At 45.7% G+C, this 6257-nt stretch overlaps 1 pseudogene; it reads left to right on the plus strand.

The window, feature by feature from the left end:
* Window positions 1-206: 206 nt before the first annotated feature.
* Window positions 207-972, plus strand: LOC103566433 (protein lin-28 homolog A pseudogene; annotated as a pseudogene).
* The last annotated feature ends 5285 nt before the right edge of the window (window positions 973-6257 follow it).

Here is a 6257-nt window from a genome sequence, read left to right on the forward strand (position 1 = left end):
GATTCTTCCCAAGTGCCTTGGGCCCAAGTCCGCCCTCCCAGAGCCGTCCCAGAGTCCAGATGCTAAATATCTATGTCCTGCCCATCACCCCATCTGACCTCCAACCCATTCCCCCTCCCCTCCCCGGACCCCATACAGTATGCACTCTGGAATCCACAGGTCTATCATAGGCAAACTCTCCTATATCCTCATAGGCTTCTCTAAACATGCTCCTCACCCTCTTGTTCTCCGTCGTGGTTTTCAAATGGTTGCATCATAAGCATCACCTGGAGTGCTGGAGAAGCTGCCACAGCCTCTTCTCCCGCCACCCTTTTGCCTCCGGACTTCTCAGGGGCCAGCAGCTGCTTGACCAGGGGCCCAGGACCACGGGCTCAGCTGACTGCCGTAGGCTCCGTGTCCCGTCAGCAGTTTGCAGGTGGGAGCGCCAAGGCTGCGGAGGGTGCAAGGAGCCGCAGCTGCAGCATGGTGCAGCAATCTGTAAGCAGGTCACGGTGTGCGTGGGGTTGGGCTTCCTGTCCACGGCCACCGGCTCAGGGGCCAGATTGGACCCTCGGGTGGACGTCTTTGTGCCCAGAGTAAACTGCACATGGAGGGCTTCCAGAGCCTGAAGGAGGTGAGGCAGTGGAGTCCACCTTTAAGAAGCAGGCTAAGGTCTACAGTCTCTCTGGTTCTCTGGCTCTGAACCTAGTGGTGTTCTGTTTTGGGAGTGCGAGGCGTCCAAAAGGGAAGAATATGCAGAAGCACAAATCAAAGAAAGACAGATGCTACAATCATGGAGGACTAGACCATCGCCAAGAAACGCAAGCTGCCACCCCAGCCCCAGAAGTGCCCCTTCTGCAGGAGAATCCGCCACCTGGTGGCCTCGTGTCCACTGAAGGCCCACTGGCCCCCAGCTCCCAGGGAAAGCCAGTCTACTTTTGGGAGGAAGAAGAGATTCACAGCCCTGCCCTGCTCCCAGAGGCCCAAAAATGAGCTGCAGCAGACAGGGGCTATGCTTTTGGGATCAGGAAGTTTCAAGGGACCAGTATCCATTGGCAGAAGGGAGAAAGTAGGTACAGGGTGGATAGGGGGCAGCTGGCACTGATTCCTGCCTCAGGCCAGTGTCCGCATCACCCCCTCTTCCCTCTTTGTGGGATTGAGGCAAAGTTACTCCATCCGTGCTCTAACCAAAAACACATGCGAGGGCTTTGGGCCAATTCCTCCCTGCATGCTTTATCTGAGTCTCCAGCCCCAGAATCTCCAGGTTCTGAAAGTGGCCTGGATAGGGAAGCTGTTTTCCTTTTAAAGCAGGATGTGTTATAATATTTCCCATAGCAGAGTGAAAAGATTAAGCCTGACGCCTGATTGATGGGTACAAGCCACCACCTCCTGTGGGAGGGACTCTCTCAGGGGTAAGGCAGGGGTTTTCCACATCTTGTTCCCTCATAACCGTCTTGTCCTTTCATAACCCACCCTTGGCCTAGGGCACCAAGAACAGAGCCAAGCACTGGGTTGTGACGATAGGCAATGGGGTGGTTGTGGGAAGAGTTGCAGATGGCTGCTCCTAAGCTCACTCCCACCCCCTTCTGGGCCAATGCGATTTGTGCATTTGCTCCTTTGAATAACTGCACCTCGGGTCCCACTTTCTCAGCGGGCCAACTGCACTTGGCCTCTGCGAGTGGTGCATCTTGCGCATTTTAACCTTTTTTTCTAATATAAACATTCTGGTTTAGTATTTTTGTGCATTTCAATCTAAGGCCCTCGTTCCCACACTGTGTTCTCAGCCACATGAGGCATCTCAGGGATAAGTGGGAGCAGCTCTGGTCTGCACAGCAGGAATACTTCCTGTGGTTGTATCACCACAGAGATAACTGTTCAGAGTGTGTAGCCTCTGGAACTACCTCATTTTTGCCAGCTAGAGCTGGATATTCTGCCATAGTGTGCTTGAAACCCCTTCCCCTTCAGTGTTTCATAGGAGACTAGGTTTAAACTGGGTTTCCCCATGACTTGTCTCCTACTGGAAGACTGGAAATTAGTCTGACCAGGAAAGCTGGTACAGAGAGGTTAGGAGAGCCTGGGCCAAGTGGACGGTGCAGAGGGGAAGCCAAGATTGGGTGAAGGGTGTCTACATCCTTAATAATGGCTTCCTGTTCCAGACCTCCAATCCCAGGGCCCAGGACTCACTGTACATAGAATATCCATCCTTCACTGGATTGGGCCAGGCCTACCATGCACAAAGGGTGTGTGTGTGTGTTTTTGTAAAAAATGTGAATTGGTAAGGATAGGTTTTAAGAAGGATACCTCTGTACTCATCTTGTGCTGCCCAGGGATGAACACGTGAAGTAAGGTCTAAAATCCTTAACCTTTTCAAATTCTAGGCTTTTCTTCCTTCGCTTCCAGAGTGACCATAAGCGATGGCTTCTTTGTGGTGCCCAGAGCCAGGGTCCTGCCTTGCTGCAACAGTGATTAATGTCCTGAGAGCTAAAGGAGAAAACGGGGTTTCATTTACACTCTGTGAGATCACCGCAAACCCACCTCACTGTGTCGGAACAGGGAGAATGGAATAGAAAACAATCAGTGACGTGTGTCTGATCCTGGGTTCTTGTCTCCCTCATCTGCTGCCCCCTCTGGATATTGTATTCCTCTGAGCTTTGTAGGACTTCACAAGTCGTTGATTTGGTGATTGCTAGGTGGCCTACTTTGTGTAAATATATTTGGTCTTTCTCCACGTTCTTTTAGGGTTTTATTGTTTACAGACTTCCTTTTGTATTGAGAGAAAAATGGCCAAAGCATCTTTGACAAAAGCTTCTGCACTAGGCAAAGGATCTGAAATACAAGGGTGGGGGCTCCTTTCCTTGAAGTGCGGATCTTGAACCATCCTTTCTTTGGTCTTCTCCTCCCCCTAGTTTCTATTTTTGACCAGCTCTTCTGTCCTAAAAACTTGAATCCTACTCTACTCCCTCCTCCATCTCCTCCCAAAAAGCCCAGACACCCACACACATGCACATTTAATTTGTGGGATGTCTTCACAACTCAATGATTTGCACAAAAATCCTGAAGAAGTTAGAAACACTCTATCTCTTGTTCCAACCTCATGAGTCAAGACCATTCCTTGACATGATTCATTCCAAACACTTACTCTGCTTTATTTGGATGGATCAACTCTCCTTTAATCTCTAATCATAGAGTAGAGAGAAGCAAAGGAGGGGAGAGAGGCTTCCATGTAGAAAGTGGGGATAGAAGACCAAGAAAGGGAAAATGAATGTATATTCAAGTCACTCAGGAACTTTCATACAAGTGTAAGAAACATGTCAAAGTGGCCACAAGATTTTTTCATAGGAGAGAGATGGCTGTAACTCCTTGTTTATTGCTAGAAACCAAAGCTTTGTGTGATATCCTGAATTTATGGGGAGGGAGGGAGGGTAGGAAAACATATGCCTCTCTGTTCTTTCCCTGACCCCGTCCTCTCATTTCTGAACTGCAGGAGACTGAGCGCCCTTGTTTTTGGTGACCTCATCACTGGGGAGTGTTTATTTGATGGTTGATTTCCAAGTGTTTCCTTTCCCATTTGCTATCATTTTGTAACACACATGCTGACCCTTCTCCCTTCCCCTCTCTTTCCCTGGGAAAATACAATGAATAAATAAAGACTTAGTGGTACTGAAAAAAAGAATCACCTGAAGAGCTTGTTAGAACATTGTGCCAGGCCCCGTTCTCAGAGATTCTGGTTCAGTAGGTGGGGATGAAGCGATGAATTTTCACAGAGTATGCCAATGCTACTTATCCAAGGACCACATTTTAAGAACCACTCCCTATGAAAATGTCTGAGGGCTCACTTTCCTTTCACATGTGAAGGCTCTTTCTCTCCCATACCTCCCATTTCTTAGGGCATACTGGTTGAGTGTATCCTTTCTCACCAACAACACTCCATTCCTTTCCTCGTCATTCTTATTTCGAAAGCCCCAGATCATCTGAAGTGCTCATTAGTTAGACTTTACCACACCCCACTCTTGTAGGTATGTACTTATCATCTTGTATGTCCTAGTCTCTTTCCGTCTTTTAGTGTTGACTTCAGTCTCTCTCTCCAGCCCAATTCCACCCTTATTCCTGAAGACTTCAACATCCATGTAGATGATCCATCCATCACCCTGGTTTCTTCCTTCATTGACTTCTGAGGCCATCAGTTTCTCCTAAGGTCATATTCCTGCTAGTTGCCTTGAGATCCAGTACCTCTTGATCTCTGCTGCCCAGTCATCCTCCTGCCAAGGCCAGCTCTCAGACTGTGAAGCCTGGTTCATCGCACTGTAGCTCAGACTTTATTTCCTATATTCCTTCTGGGTCTCTTCTGATTCACCTGCTCTAAATTGATCTTCCTTTTGCTACCATCCAGCTACTTGCTGCAATGTACCCTAACCCCTCCATCCTTTGCTGAGGGCTAGCTCTGACAGGGTTTAACGTACAGAATGACCATGGGGATGCCCTAGCATATACACTGTACAACTGAGATTACACACTAACAAGCTGTGTGGTCACAGATAAGTCTTTGAATCCTTTACCTATTCTCTGTGTCAGTTTCTATGTTTATAAAATGAAGGGGTAGATAATGTGAATTACATTATCTTTCATGTCACTCCAAGTTCCAACATAAATTATCTGGTATTGATACCCAAGCTTAAGAGGAAGAATCAAGCTACATCCCACAACCTATAGTCCAAAGAAAAAAATGAATCAAAATACATTTATAAATAGAAAATAAAATTATGTGATTTTCATAGGAAGTGATTACACAAGGATAAATGGAACCGGGGCAAAGGAGCAATTGGCATTGGGAGGATGTTGTCAGCAATGCCTTCCTGGAGAAGGTAAATCTGAAGAAAACGTTAACTGTGGATTGCAAAGGTGAGAGCAAAGGTCTTCAAGTTAACCTGTTCACTTTCCTAAACCTCACGATAAAGTGAAGCTTGTCCAGAAGACCCAATTAGGCCAATAGTCCCCTGGAGGTTAAAGCCAACTCCAATAATTATAAATACATATATGTGCAGAAAGCATACAATAATAAAGTTGGAACCACCAAAATGTCCTGTATTTCTGGTATCCCTATTCCGTATCCTTTCTCAGGCCTATCTTTATGGAAGAAACCAGAGAAATAGAAAAATCATTCTGGCGATTTGAATAAAACTTCCTGCCATCCAGAGGTATACTATCTCAAGGGGGATAAAAATTAAATTACAAGAAACAGTTTAAAAGTCATTTTATGTATATATGCATATAATGTATATAATTAAATGCTAACTTGAAGTCATATAAAATTTTCAAGAGTTGTAGAAGGAAAGAGCAAGCAATTTAACAACCTTTTTAAAGAATTCATTTCTTCAAATATTAAGAGGGATTAGCTTTCAGATTACTAGTTTTCTTGGGTTAGAGACCTCTCACCACCAAACTGTACACATTCTTCTCCACAAGTCTCAGGGAAGTTCTGGCAGCAATCAGAACTCTTTCTATACATCCAAACACCAGAAGTGATGGTCCCACCTAGAGTAGAGCTGTCACCTCCATTTCTACTCCAGCTACTCTCAGGCTACCTCCTAGATTTTGTCATAACCAGGATCTGCTCCATCCCAGAAACATTAAACCTCAGTTGTCCACTCTGACCACACTTTCTTGTCATTGCTGTCCTCTCATGTCCCCAAGACCACTATGCAGCCTTTCATCTCAGAGAGATGAGACTAGAAGTCCACTGATCCTTCCATTATCTCCTAGACTATCAATTCCTTATTGAGCTTTCTTAATTCCCTAGTTATCATGGGCTCCCAGACCCTTAGCTGTGCCTTGAATTATTCAGCATACTTAGCTTCCAGTCACTCTCATGGAGCAAAACTTTTCTCTACTACTTTTTGTTAAATACTGCTAAAGATTTTTTTAAAAGAAAAAGAAAAAATTCTAGGATCTTGCTGACTGGTGCCACTAAAAACTCATACTCATTAATCTCAGATGGGTCTATGTCACTGCCCATCAATGGTTTTACTTCAATGCTTATGTCACTCTTGCATTTATGTGGCCACGGGAGTGTGGGTGGCTAAGTTGGAGTGGGTGCAGACAGAAGTCATTGAAAGTAAGGTAGTCAAGGAACCAAGCAGCTAGGTTATTTGATGGGATATTTACATGGAAGCTTGAGTTACTGAGGATGACCTGTGGACTCTGTATATTAAAGAAGATCATGATCCAGAGGCCCATAATTGAGCTGAGGTCATTGATGAAGGAGGAACTGATGTGAGCCT

The sequence above is a fragment of the Equus przewalskii genome, chromosome 9, assembly GCF_037783145.1.
Source record: "Equus przewalskii isolate Varuska chromosome 9, EquPr2, whole genome shotgun sequence".
NCBI classification, from domain to species: domain Eukaryota; kingdom Metazoa; phylum Chordata; class Mammalia; order Perissodactyla; family Equidae; genus Equus; species Equus przewalskii.